The following is a 15390-nucleotide window of genomic DNA, read 5'->3' on the forward strand; positions in this document are numbered from 1 at the left end:
TTATTCCACGAGCGCGCGTTGGATATGAGTAACAACCGCGAGTGGAATAATTGTTTTATTACAAAGAATCAAGAAATATTGCTATATCTTGCTGATTTCTCTTTGCAAGAACGACTAGAAAACAATTTCATGGTCACTCTTTCTCGGGCATGGTATAATGGCTCATATACCATGGCCGCTAAGCCAATCAAATCCCTTTAATTTCATTATACAAGGTTCCACTTTTTAATAATAGGTATCAGTTACTCTACTTAATTTTGGTGGTTCTTGTGTTATGAACTCTATCAATTTACAAAAAGAAATTGACGATTATTTTTTTTTTCAACTTTTATAAAATGTTGACTTTCTAAAGGGTCATTTAAGCCGGCAATTTTTTTGTGCTCTACTGAAATGTAACTCAATGCCAACCCGATAAATTCGGTTGAGTTTACTCATCTACCAAGTCCTTTGAACACTTTTATCTAGCAGTCATTTCCAAGGTGAAGACGCCTTTCAGTCATTCGAGTTCTTTCGATTTCCGATGTAGTAGCTGGGTTGAAAATGCGTCTTCCATTATATCCAATCAATTAGTAACAATGCGACCTTATCCAGCGTCATATTCCATACACACACACACGCACACAGACGTAAATGCGACTTTACGGTGATTCGAGCTGATGCAACGGGAGAGTAACACATGCGACGTCGATCCAAAAAATGTCTTCTGAGAACACATTGTTCCGGCAACGCATGTACTCTATTCCATACACTACAGCACATGCACAATTCCATGCAGTTGTCTTCTTCTTTTTCTTCTTTTTTTTTAACAGTGACAATCCCTACAGCTTAAAATCGCCCAATAATTGCTTGTAGAAACGGTCCTTTACAATTCATTTTTTTTTTTTTTCTTTTTTTTTTTTTACATTTTTGACTATAAAATCTTATTTTTTTCTAACCAACAGGATTTCTTTAACAAGGTTTACAAACACTTTATTCCTTTGTTTGTTTAGGTTTTTCCACCACCAGGATGGACCATAAGGGGGCACAAAGTGTATCAGTGTACTGCTCCGGGAGGTGAACACAGCCCCATAGGGTAAGATATATGGAGTAGCATCACGGCTGTTTCAATAGTCTCTTTTAAAATGTTCATCATAGGATAAATATGAAGGAGCACATTAACAAACTCTTTCAGCATTTTCAGACCACTTTTCGAACATACTCTGTTTGCGTGTCTAACATGTCCATCTAGTCTTACCTAACTTTACATTGTGACAGCAAACCTTAGTAGGAACTTCAAAAAAGAGGCCCTTCTTTAAATCTGATTAAGCTGTCTCTTGGGTTTCTATGATTTGTTTTAAAGCGGATTCAGAAATCCATAGAAACAGTTACCTATGTTACATACAGTACACGTTATTGCTTTGAATCTCTTTATTTCAGAGGTGTAGCCTGTACCACACCAGGCGATTTCGCATATGCTCAGGTAGGTAGCTGGATAACACTTCTTTTGGAATTCTGAACAATAAAGAAACTCGTCACTCAAAGCATAGTAACACAGACTTGTAAGCACCATGCTCAGGGTCAGTAGGGCAGAGAAACTAATTAACGAGACTACCGTTGTGATGACATTACGTTTTCAGTTTGAAACTCTCTTTCAAATACACACGAAACTTTATTGAAGTGTCGAAGGGGACACTATATGAATCACTGACAGAAATAGTACAAACTGAACACTAGATTTGATAAAAATCCCAAAATGTTAAAATGCTCTCTCCCTTGAACTTGTTCTTCCACGATTATGAGAACTGTATGAGAACTGAGTTGCGTATATCCACAAAAAGGACTACTGTAATTAATAAGTCTTATTCACTCTACTCGATTTTGGTGATTCTTGGCTTTCGCCTTGTGTTACTAATGAACTCCATCAACTTATAGAAAGAAATCGAAAACTTAAAACCTTTTTACAAATTTTACTTTCTAAAGGACTATTTAGGCCGGCGATTTTTTGTTCAAATCAATGTAACATACTCAATGCCAACCCGGTAAATTCAGTTGAGTTTACGCATCTAGCTTTGGACCCTTTTATCTAGCAGTCACTTCCAAGGTGAAGACGCCTTTCAGTCATTCGGGTTCTTTCAATTTCAGTCCGATGTGGTAGCTGGGTTGAAAATTCGTCTCCCATTATATTCAATCAATTATTAACAAAGCGAACCTATCCAGCGTCATATTCCAATTAGCCTGTACGTTCCTATTAATAGAAAGTACCCTCCCCCCCCCTCCCGCACAACACACTCACACAGACGTAAATGCGACTTTTCGGTGATTCCAGCTGATGCAACGGGAGAATAACACATGCGACGTCGATCCAAAAAATGTCTTCTGAGAACACATTCTATGTTTCGGCATTGCATGTACTCTATTCCATACGCTACAGCACATGTAGAATTCCATTCAGTTGTCTTTTTTTTTTTTAACAGTGACAATCCCTACAGCTTAAAATCTTCCCAAAATTGCTTGTATAAACCCTTCTTTGTGACTCCCCCCCCCCCCCCCACCTTTTTTTTTCAATTTTGAGGAATCAGATACGGTCTTACTTTTTTCTATCCAACAGGATTTCTTTAGCAAGGTTACAAACACTTTTATTTCTTTGTTGGTTAGGTTTTTCCGCAACCAGGATGGACCATAAGGGGACACAGAGTGTATCAGTGTTCTGACCCGGGAGGTGAACACAGCCCCATAGGGTAAGATATATGGAGTAGCATCACGGCTGTTTCAATAGTCTCTTTTAATACGTTCATCATAGGGTAGGATATGAAGAAGCACGTTAACAAACTCTTTCAACAGCATTTTTCAGACCACTTTTCAAACATACTCTGTTTGCGTGTCTAACATGTCCATCTAGTCTTACCCAACTTTACATTGTGACAGCAAACCTTAGTAGAAACTTTAAGAAAGAGCTTCTTTTTTTAAATCTGATTAAACTGTCCTTTGGGTTTCAATGATTTGTTTTAAAGCGGATTCAGAAATCCATAGAAACAGTTACCTATGTTACATACAATACACGTAACTGTTTGAATCCCTTTATTTCAGAGGTGTAGCCTGTCCTACACCAGGCGATTTCGCAAATGCCCAGGTAGGTAGCTGGATAATACTTCTCCAGGAATTCTGAACAATAAAAAGACTCGTCACTCGAAAGCATACTAAAACAGACTTGTAAGCGCCATGCTCAGGGTCAATAGGCAAGGAAAACTAATTAATGAGATTACCGTTGTGATGACATTATGTTTTCAGTTTGAAACTCTCTTCCAAATACACACGAAACTTTACTGAAGTGTCGAAGGGGACACTATATGAATGACTGACAGAAATAGTACAAACTGAACATAACATTTGACGGAAATCCCAAAATATTAAAATGCTGTCTCCCCTCCACGATTATGAGAACTGTGTGAGAACAGTATGAGAACTGTGTTGCGTATATCCACAAAAAGGACTACTATAATAGGTGTTATTTATTCTACTCGATTTTGGTGATTCTTGGATTTCGCCTTGTGTTACTGATGAACTCCATCACCATAACCTGTATACCGTTCTTAGTTTCTAAAGCGCCATTTAAGCCGGAGATTTTTTGTGCGAATGTAACATACTCAATGCCAACCCGATAAATTCGGTTGCCTTTACGCATCCATCTTTTAACCCTTTTATCTAGCAGTAATTTCCAAGGTGAGGACGCCTTTCAGTCATTCGAGTTCTTTCAATTTCAGTCCGATGTGGTAACTGGGTTGAAAATTCGTCTCCCATTTTGTTCAATCAATAAGTAACAAAGCGCTACCCGGCGTCATATCCAAATTAGCCTGTACTACCTTATTAGTAGAAAGTATCCCTCCCGGTGATTCGAGCTGATGCAGCGGGAGAATAACACATGCGACGTCAATCCAAAAATTGTCTTCTGAGAACACATCTATGTTACGGAATTGCAAGTACTCTATTCCATACAGTACAGCACATGACAAGAGCTCCTGCACATGTACAATAGGCCATTTCCAAGTTGCTGAGAACCTCACCATGAAAGCGAGGCTAAGTGCAAACATTTTCATTTGAAAATTAATTTTGTTTGCATTTGAAAACTAATTTTCATAACAAAAACTTTGCACTCATCCTTGCTTTCATAATGAGGTTCAAAGCAACTCAGAAATAGTGTTTCCATGCAGTTGTCTTCTTTTTTTAAACCAGTGACAACCCCTATAGCTTAAAATCGCCCCAAAATTGCTTGTATAAACGGTCCTTTACAATCCTTGTATTTATGTATTTATTTATTTATTTTATTATTTATTTATTTATTTATTTACACTTTTGATGCATCATATACGGTCTTATTTGTTTTATATCCAACAGGATTTCTTTAGCAGGGTTACAAACACTTTATTTTTTTGTTTGTTTAGGTTTTTCCGCCACGAGGATGGACCATAAGGGGACACAGAGTTTATCAGTGTACTGACCTGGGAGGTGAACACAGCCCCATAAGGTAAGATAGATGGAGTAGCATTACGACTGTTTCAATAGTCTCTTTTAATACGTTCATCATAGGGTAGGATATGAAGAAGCCCATTAACAAACTCTTTCAACAGCATTTTTGAGATTCTCTCTTTTAAGTTCCACTTTTCAAACATACTCTGTTTGCGTGTCTAACATGTCCATCTAGTCTTACCTAACTTTACATTGTGACAGCAAACCTTAGTAGAAACTTCAAGAAAGAGGCTCCTCTTTAAATCTGATCAAGCTGTCTTTTGGGTTTTACTGAATGATTTGTTTTAAAGCGGATTCAGAAATCTATAGAAACAGTTACCTATGTTAAATGCAATACACGTAATTGTTTTGAATCTCTTTATTTCAGAGGTGTAGCTTGTCCCAAACCAGGCGATTTCGCATATGCCCAGGTAGGTTGCTGGATAGCACTTCTTTGATAATTCTGAACAATTAAAAAAAACTCGTCACTGCAATTCATACTAACACAGACTTGTAAGCAACATGCTCAGGGTCAGTAGGGTAGAGAAACTAATTAATGAGATTATCGTTGTGATCACATTACGTTTTCAGTTTGAAACTCTCTTTCAAATACACACGAAACTTTATTGAAGTGTCGAAGAAGACACAATATAAATTACTGACAGAAATGGTAAAAACTGAACACAACATTTGATAAAAATCTTAAGATGTTAAACTGCTCTCTCCCTTAAACTTGTTCCTCAACGATTATGAGAACTGTATGAGAACAGTATGAGAACTGAATTGCGTATATCCACGAAAAGGACTAATATAATTAATAAGTGTTATTTATTCTACTCGGTTTTGGTGATTCTTGGCTTTCGACTTGTGTTACTGATGAACTCCATCAACTTACAGAAAGAAATCGACAACTATTTTTCTTTAACCTTTACTGAAACAGTTTTGGCTTTCTAAAGGGCCATTTTATGTGCAAATGTAACATACTCAATGCCAACCCGGTAAATTCAGTTGAGTTTACGCATCTAGCTTAGAACCCTTTTAATTAGCAGTCATTTCCAAGGTGAAGACGCCTTTCAGTCATTCGAGGTCTTTCAATTTCAGTCCGATGTGGTAGCTGGGTTGAAAATGCGAGACGTAAATGCGACTTCTCGGTGATACGAGCTGATGCAACGGAAGAATAACACATGCGACGTCGATCCAAAAAAATGTCTTCTGAGAACACATCTAGGTTCCGGCATTGCATGTACTCTATTCCATACACTACAGCGCATGTACAATTCCATGCATTTGATTTTTTTTAACAGTGACAATCCCTACAGCTTAAAATCGCCTCAAAATTGCTTATATAAAGCGTCCTTTACAATCCTTTTGTTTTTTTTTACATCTTTGACGAATCATATACGGTCTTCTTCTTTTCCATCCAACAGGATTTCTTTAGCAATGTTAAAAATGCCTTATTTCTTTGTTTGTTTAGGTTTTTCCGCCACCAGGATGGACAGAAAGGGGCCACAAAGTGTGTCAGTGTACTGACCAGGGGGGTGAACACAGCCCCATAGGGTAAGATATATGGAGTAGCATCACGGCTGTTTCAACAGTTTCTTTTAATACCTTCTTCACACTGAGCATTTTTTAGATTCTCTTTTAAGTTCCACTTTTCAAACATACTCTGTTTGCGTGTCTAACATGTCCACCTAGTCTTACTTAACGTTACATTGTGACAGCAAACCTTAGTAGGAACTTCAAAAAAGAGGCCCTTCCTTAAATCTGATTAAGCTGTCTCTTGGGTTTCTATGATTTGTTTTAAAGCGGATTCAGAAATCCATAGAAACAGTTACCTATGTTACATACAGTACACGTTATTGCTTTGAATCTCTTTGTTTCAGAGGTGTGCCTTGTCCCACACCAGGCGATTGCGTATGTGCCCAGGTAGGTAGCTGGATAACACTTCTCTGGGACTGATTATGAACAATAAAAAAACTCGTCACTCAAAAGTATACTAACACAGGCTTGTAAGCACCATGCTTAGGGTCAATAGGCAAGAAAAACTAATTAATGAGACTACCATTGTGATGACATTACGTTTTCAGTTTGAAACTCTCTTTAAAATACACACGAAACTTTATTGAAGTGTCGAAGGGGACACTATATGAATCACTGACAGAAATAGTACAAACTGAACACAACATTTGATAAAAATCCCAAAATGTTAAAATGCTCTCTCCCTTAAACTTGCCCTCTACGATTATGAGAACTGAGTTGCGTATATTAACAAAAAGGACTACTATGATAATTAATAAGTGTTATTTACTCTACTCGATTTTGGTGATTCTTGGCTTTCGCTTTGTGTTACTGAAGAACTCCCCCAATTTACAGAAAGAAATCGACAACTATTTTTCTTTAACCTTTATACAGTTTTTACTTTCTAAAGGGCCATTTACGCTGACGATTTTTTGTTCAAATCAGTGTAACATACTCAATGCCAATCCGGTAATTCAGTTGAGTTTACGCATCTACCTTTGAACACTTTTATCTAGCAGTCATTTCCACGGTGAGGACGCCTTTCAGTCATTCGAGTTCTTTCAATTTCAGTCCGATGTGGTAGCTGGGTTAAAAATGCGTCTCCCATTATATTCGATCAATTAGTAACAAAGCACTATCCGGCGTCATATCCCAATTAGCCTGTACTACTTTATTAGTAGAAAGTATCCCTCCCGGTGATTCGAGCTGATGCAGCGGGAGAATAACACATGCGACGTCGATCCAAAAATTGTCTTCTGATAACTCATTTATGTTCCGGAATTGCAAGTACTCTATTCCATACAGTACAGCACATGTCAGGAGCTCCTGCACATGTAAAATAGGCCATTTCCAAGTTGCTGAGAACCCCACTATGAAAGCGAGGCTAAGTGCAAACATTTTCATATGAAAATTAATTTTGTTTGCAAATGAAAACTAATTTTCATAACAAAAACTTTGCACTTAGCCTCGCTTTCATAATGAGGTTCAAAGCAACTCAGAAATAGTGTTTCCATGCAGTTGTCTTCTTTTTTTTTTTTTAAACCAGTGACAACCCCTACAGCTTAAAATCGCCCAAAATTGCTTGTATAAACGGTCCTTTACAATCCTTGTATTTATTTATTTATTTATTTATCTATTTATTTTTTTACACTTTTGATGCATCATATACGGTCTTATTTTTTTTATATCCAACAGGATTTTTTTAGCAAGGTTACAAACACTTTATTTCTTTGTTTGTTTAGGTTTTTCCGCCACCAGGATGGACCATAAGGGGACACAGAGTTTATCAGTGTACTGACCCGGGGGGTGAACACAACCCCATAAGGTAAGATATAAAGGGTAGCATCACGGCTGTTTCAATAGTCTCTTTTAATGCGTTCACCATAGGGAAGGATATGAAGAAGCAAATTAACAATGTCTTTGAACGGCAGCATTTGTCAGATTCTCTCTTTTAAGTTCCCCTTTTCAAACATACTCTGTTTGCGTGTCTAACGTGTCAATCTAGTCTTACCTTACTTTACATTGTGACAGCAAACCTTAGTGCAAACTTCAAAAAAGAGGCTCTTTTTGAAACCTGATTGAGCTCGGTCTTTTGGGTTTCAATGATTTGTTTTAAAGCGGAATCAGAAATCCATAGAAACAGTTACCTATGTTACATACAATACACGTAATTGTTTGAATCCCTTTATTTCAGAGGTGTAGCCTCTCCCACACCAGGCGATTTCGCATATGCCCAGGTAGGTAGCTGAATAACCCTTCTCTAGGAATTCTGAACAATAAAAATACTCGTGAGAATGTTGTATTATTCAGTAATGACACAGCCTGTGTCGTTACTGAATAATACATCATTCTCATTTGTTCACCAGGCTTAAAATATTACATCACATTTCCTTTCAATAAAAAAACCTCGTCACTCAAAAGCATACTAACACAGACTTGTAAGCGCCATGTTCAGGGTCAGTAGGGTAGAGAAATAATTAGTGACACTATTGTTGTGATGACGTTACGTTTTCAGTTTGAAACTCTCTTTAAAATACACACGAAACTTTATTGAAGTGTCGAAGGGGACACTATATAAATCAGTGACAGAAATAGTACAAACTGAACACTACATTTGATAAAAACCCCAAAATGTTAAAATGCTCTCTCCTTTAAACTTGTTCCTCCACGATCATTACGAGAACTGTATGAAAACAGTACGAGAACTGAGTTGCCTATATCCAAAAAAAGGGCTACTATAATTAATAAGTGTTATTTATTCTACTCGATGTTGGTGATTCTTGGCTTTCGCCTTCTGTTACTGATGAACTCCATCAATTTACAGAAAGAAATCGACAGCTATTTTTATTTAACCTTTATACAGTTTTGACTTTCTAAAGGGCCATTTCAGCCAGCCATTTTATGTGCAAATGTAACATACTCAATGCCAACCCGGTAAATTCAGTTGAGTTTACGCATCTACCTTTAAACCCTTTTATCTAGCAGTCATTTCCAATGTGAAGACGCCTTTCAGTCATTCGAGGTCTTTTAATTTCAGTCCGATGTGGTAACTGGGTTGAAAATGCGACTTTTCGGTGATACGAGCTGATGCAACGGGAGAATAACACACGCACGGTCTTCTTTTTTTCTATCAAACAGGATTTCTTTAGCAAGGTTACAAACGCCTTATTTCTTTGTTGGTTAGGTTTTTCCGCCACCAGGATGGACCATAAAGGGGCACAAAGTGCATCAGTGTACTGATCCGGGAGGTGAACACAGTCCCATAGGGTAAGATAAATGGAGTAGCATCGCGGGTGTTTCAATAGTCTCTTTTAATACGTTCATTATAGGGTAGGATATGAAGAAGCACATTAACAAACTCTTTCAACAGCATTTTTCAGACCACTTTTCGAACATACTCTCTTTGCGTGTCTAACGTGTCCATCTAGTCTTACCTGACTTTACATTGTGACAGCAAACCTTAGTAGAAACTTAAAGAAAGAGGTTCTTTTTTTAAATCTGATTAAACTGTCGTTTGGGTTTCAATGATTTGTTTTAAAGCGGATTCAGAAATCCATAGAAACAGTTACCTATGTTACATACAATACACGGAACTGTTTGAATCTCTTTATTTCAGAGGTGTAGCCTTAAGTGGAAACTCAATTGACGTGGAGAATTGTTCACTAAAATAAACAGACTAACGTTTCTGATTTTGGATTGCCAAATACTCGACGACAGTCTTGCAACCATAGCCTGTCTAGGACGGGTCCGGGACAGACTCGCTTGAAATTATATACCCTGTTTAGGGCCGAGGGGCCAAAAACCATACCCTATCCAGTGGCACCTCCCCGTATAGCCCATATAGGGGAGTACCCTCCCCCCGGGAAAAATCCATAGAAACAGTTACCTATGTTACATACAATACACGTAATTGTTTTGAATCCCTTTATTTCAGAGGTGTGCCTTGTCCCACACCAGGCGATTTCGTATATGCCCAGGTAGGTAGCTGGATAACACTTCTCTGGGACTGATTATGAACAATAAAAAAACTCGCCGGTCACTCAAAAGCATACTAACACAGACTTGTAAGCACCATGCTCAGGGTCAGTAGGGTAGAGAAACTAATTAATGAGACTACCATTGTGATGACATTACGTTTTCAGTTTGAAACTCTCTTTAAAATACACACGAAACTTTATTGAAGTGTTGAAGGGGACACTATATGAATCACTGACAGAAATAGTACAAACTGAACACAACATTTGATAAAAATCCCAAAATGTTAAAATGCTCTCTCCCTTAAACTTGCCCTCTACGATTATGAGAACAGTATGAGAACTGAGTTGCGCATATTAACAAAAAGGACTACTATAATAATTAATAAGTGTTATTTATTCTACTCGATTTTGGTGATTCTTGGCTTTCGCCTTGTGTTACTGAACAACTCCACCAACTTACAGAAAGAAATCGACAACTATTTTTCTTTAACCTTTATACAGTTTTCACTTTCTAAAGGGCCATTTAAGCCGGCGATTTTTTGTTCAAATCAGTGTAACATACTCAATGCCAACCCGGTAAATTCAGTTGAATTTACGCATCTACCTTTGAACCCTTTTATCTAGCAGTCATTTCCACGGTGAAGACGCCTTTCAGTCATTCGAGTTCTTTCAATTTCAGTCCGATGTGGTAGCTGAGGTAAAAATGCGTCTCCCATTATATTCGATCAATTAGTAACAAAGCACTATCCGGCGTCATATCCCAATTAGCCTGTACTACTTTATTAGTAGAAAGTATCCCTCCCGGTGATTCGAGCTGATGCAGCGGGAGAATAACACATGCGAGGTCGATCCAAAAATTGTCTTCTGAGAACTCATCTATATGTTCCAGAATTGCATGTACTCTTTTCCATACACTACAGCACATGTCAGGAGCTCCTGCACATGAACAATAGGCCATTTCCAAGTTGCTGAGAACCTCACTATGAAAGCGAGGCTAAGTGCAAACATTTTCATATGAAAATTAATTTTGTTTGCATATGAAAACTTATTTTCAGAACAAAAACTTTTTATTTATTCATTCATTTATCTATATATTTATTTATTTTTTACACTTTTGATTCATCATATACGGTCTTATTTTTTTCTATCCAACAGGATTTCTTTAGCAAGGTTACAAACGCCTTATTTCTTTGTTTGTTTAGGTTTTTCCGCCACCAGGATGGACAGAAAGGGGCCACAAAGTGTGTCAGTGTACTGACCCGGGGGGTGAACACAGCCCCATAGGGTAAGATATATGGAGTAGCATCACGGCTGTTTCAATAGTCTCTTTTAATACGTTCTTCACACTTTTCAAACATACTCTGTTTGCCTGTCTAACATGTCCATCTAGTCTTACCTAACTTTACATTGTGACAGCAAACCTTAGTAGAAACTTCAAGGAAGATTTGTTTTAAAGTGGATTCAGAAATCCATAGAAACAGTTGCTTATGTTACATACGATACACGTAATTGTTTTGAATCTCTTTATTTTAGAGGTGTAGCCTGTCCCACACCAGCCGATTTTGCATATGCTCAGGTAGGTAGGTGCGTAGCACTTCTCTAGGAATTGTGAACAATAAAAAAACTCGTCAGTCAAAAGTTACTAACACAAGCTTGTAAGCACCATGCTCAGGGTCAGTAGGGTAGAGAAACCTATTAATGAAACTACCGTTGTGGTGACATTACGCGTTCAGTTTGAAACTCTCTTCAATTGCACACGGAACTTTATTGAAGTGTCGAAGGGGACACTATATGAATTACTGACAGAAATAGTAGAAACTGAACATAACATTTGATAAAAATCCCAAATGGCGGGAGGCAGACCAGTTGGCTATTTAAATAGCATGGCCTTATATTTGTCAAAGGGGTTACCAGCACACATATTGAAGTGGTCAGAACGCCAGGACTTGAACTTTAGCTAGTGGACAGTTTAAATAAAGAATATAATTCCGCGATTTTATTTTGCCATTCTGATTGGCCACTTAGGCCTTCGGATTACAAATCCGGTGTCCTAAGTGATTATTTAACAATCTTGGTAAGTGTTAGTTAAGCCGCCGTTACACGTTGAAACTTTTAGCTGAAACTTGTGTGCAACGGCGCTGCGAAACAAGTTTCAGCAGGCGTTGCACCGTGTAACATGGTCGGTTTCGTGAAACTTTTTCGAACTTCCGTTGCGAGACAAGTTTCACGAAAAGTAGAACCGCTTTCTACTTCTGCAACGGCTCGCAACGGTCGCAGTGGTGAAAAAACAAGAGTTTCACCGTGTAACACCGCTTCGTGAAACTGGTCTCGTTTGCCGTTGCACACAAGTTTCAGCTAAAAGTTTCAACGTGTAACGGCGGCTTTAAGCTATTTTTGCCCTTTCTCCGTTACTTTTACACCATTTTCCCTCTTTTTGTTAATATTTCTGTTCTAATGTACAACGTGGAGATGAATAGACATACCTACCCGAAACCTGAAATGCTTCCAGAGCACGTAAAAGGAAATTTCAAGCGATTACTCAAATGAAGAATAAATCTTTCAAGATTTAAAAGATTAAAATGAGTTTTTAGTAACACAAAGGAAGAACGTGACTGCAGTTAGCCTATTTTTTTTTTTATTCGTTCTGCACTCAGTGAACTCCACTCAGTGAACACTCCCGTCATTAGGAGATTCTTGCCTTCCCCTTTTACCTAGTCTTTAACGTCGTCAATTTTATTTCCTCGAGCATCAATGAAATATTCCAACAAACGCAGTTTTCATTTTATAATCCACAGGAACAGGGCTGTACAAGAGAATCTGCAGCGATGATTATCTTCATAATAATTTTATATTTAATGAATATTTCTTCAGAAACTCATTAATAATTCATAAGCCCATTGACCTATCAAATGGTCGATAATACAGCACGTGCAGCGACTATATATATCGATAAACCTCCTCCTTATTAGTATGCGGTGTTTTATCAGCTGAAAAAACTGATAAAACACTCCATTAGTTTGCGATGTTTATCAGATATTAAGACACTGCAAGCGACTTATGAATATGAATTAAAGGGGAAGTATCATTGGGTTTTTGGTATCTTTCGTTAAAAATGATGAAATAAGACCTTCAATCAGCTGTCAAATAATTCTAGAATGACGAGAGGAAAGAAATCAACTCAATTCTTGAAAGGAACAACTCGTGATCTGTTCTAGCGCATTTTGGAAACAAAAATGCGAGAACTTGAAAAGCATTAGCCTAACATTTTTTCAAGTTTCAATCCACTCCGACCTACTCTTTCTCCACATGGCCCCCCCCCCAAGCAGAAACTATTTTTTTCTGATGCCCCCCCCCCCTCCCGCCCAGCCAGAAACAAATCATACTCCTAACTTTAGCAAAACGCTTATGTACTGTTTATATCAAAGATAAACGTTATTGTTACTGTGATTTCTTTACAGTACTATTAAAAAGTTACCGTGCCCTGCTTAGGTAAAGATTTCTCTTGTTTAAAAAAAAAACGTTTGATAGATAGCAACACGTTTACGGCAACGGCAAACCCTAAATTTCCATTTAGATTCTTAGACGAACTATAAAAATTAATCAAGCAAATGTTTAAAGTGAAATTACTCCCCTTCGAGTAGAAACATATAATACACATACAGATCTGACTAACAAAATATGGATCGAAGCATACCAATCAACGATAACGAGTCATATTAAACAGAAAAAAAAACAGCGGACACACATATATCAGGCGCGTAGTTAAGGGTTAGATAGGGGTGTTTGTTGAGCGCCGGAGGCGCTCTTACTAGGGGGGTCCGGGGGCATCCTCCCCCGGAAATTTTTGAAAATCTAGGTTCCCAGAAACCTCATTTCCTGCATTTTGAGACCTATTTTAGGCAAATCACAAATTTGTTTTACAGCAGCTTTTTAAGCTATATACGTCATTTCTTCGGCATAATTGTCTCAACTTAAACAAGAAAGTTCAATGTACATTCCGCGTCCTGTCAAGTTCTGATAGCTATTGGATCTGCTGATAGTCATACACCAAGCTGGTAAACTGCATCATTCTCGGGTGTAGGCCTTCAAACAAATTGACTATCTCGTCAAGATTGACAGGCATATCATATTTGATATGCATTAGAACCAGGGCGGACATTCTACTCTCTCGCATGGTACACCTCATGTAGTTGTTCAACCTCCTCATTGTGCTTTTTCTTCCGCCATTATTGATCTTCAAAGGGGGTTCGTTCGAACCCCTCGAACCCCCCCTCCTACACGCCTGGATATTAAAGTACTGCTATTAAAAATGACAGTTACAAGCTTTTCTGAAGATGGCCAACGGCTCAGATTTACTGTCAACTGAAGTCACCAACAACAGTTCTATTATTAAAAACTAATCTGGATGTTCACACTAGGCATACTACTGAGTCTACTGATACTCCTGGGTTCAAATAATTTACTAATCAACAGTCTTTATAAAAGTGAGTACTATTAAACAGAACATTAAACAATCTATTGATATAGTTCTGAGTACAACCACTTAATAGAAAACTACTCCCCGACGGTTGATTCAATAGTGAGACTGTTACGTTTTTATATTAATTTGAACTTGTACAAACATAGGTTTCTACTTCAGTTTATATTCATTATTGCTTTTCCAACAGATATGCTTCATTTCCACAGTTGTTGTAATATGAAATGCAGATTTCGACCTCAGTATGTAAAACAAATTAAAAGTGGTTAGGAAAATCGTATTAAATAAAATTGAAATAATATTCAATTTCTTCATCTGTTTCTGTGTTGAGCCACTTTCAATTTCCCCTACTAGCCAATTATTGCTGGTGACCCCCCCTCTTTCACTAAATTTTTTTTGGTAGCCCCCCCTTTAAAGACATTTTTTTTCTCGTGCCCCCCCCCCCCCTAAATCCCACCAGCCCCCCCATGCTCATAACAAAAAAAAAACGGTCCCTTAAGTTAACGGGAAAGAAAAGTCTAAGGCAAAACTTAGGGACAAAATCTTTTGGATGAATCCTTATGGATTAGTAAATACACTGTATACTCGAATCAAAGTTCACGTTAACCCAGGATTAGCTTAATCGAGCTTTAAACAACTGGGCCCTGGACTTTAATGTGGGAGTTCCCTCCCCACTCCCGCCGGGCAATTCCCCATCGTTCCCCTGTCCTCTCCCAGGCCACATCGCGTTTTTTTTCTCACGCCGCGCCATGTTTGAAGATTCACGTGGATATATTGCGTCTCTTCGTGTTTGCGTGGTCTAAGAAATGATGTAACGTACCTTTGAGCAGCGACAAAAGGTAAGAAATTTAATTGTCTTTGTCCTTAGTGTTAAGAATTTTAAAAGAGGAGAGGTTACAACGAGAAAATCGTAGGTATAGTTGTGAATAAGACTTC

General features: G+C 37.9%; 1 protein-coding gene and 1 long non-coding RNA gene across 5 annotated transcripts in view; both read left to right on the forward strand.

Annotated features, from left to right (window-relative positions):
• Positions 1-969: 969 nt before the first annotated feature.
• Positions 970-13263, forward strand: LOC146482588 (uncharacterized). Its single transcript, XR_014864069.1, has 3 exons — positions 970-1072; positions 1417-1459; positions 12773-13263. It is a non-coding gene; the product is annotated as an uncharacterized LOC146482588 (long non-coding RNA).
• Positions 13264-15187: 1924 nt separating this feature from the next.
• LOC146482589 (uncharacterized) overlaps positions 15188-15390 on the forward strand; it is an 82309-nt gene continuing 82106 nt past the window's right edge. For all 4 annotated transcript variants that reach the window (XR_014864086.1, XR_014864087.1, XR_014864088.1 and 1 more), the window contains exon 1: positions 15188-15293. The gene's annotated coding sequence lies outside the window, so the exon portion shown is untranslated. The remainder of the gene's footprint in view (positions 15294-15390) is intronic.

Source organism: Pavona decussata, unplaced genomic scaffold (assembly GCF_977016875.1).
Source record: "Pavona decussata unplaced genomic scaffold, jaPavDecu1.1 SCAFFOLD_45, whole genome shotgun sequence".
NCBI classification, from domain to species: domain Eukaryota; kingdom Metazoa; phylum Cnidaria; class Anthozoa; order Scleractinia; family Agariciidae; genus Pavona; species Pavona decussata.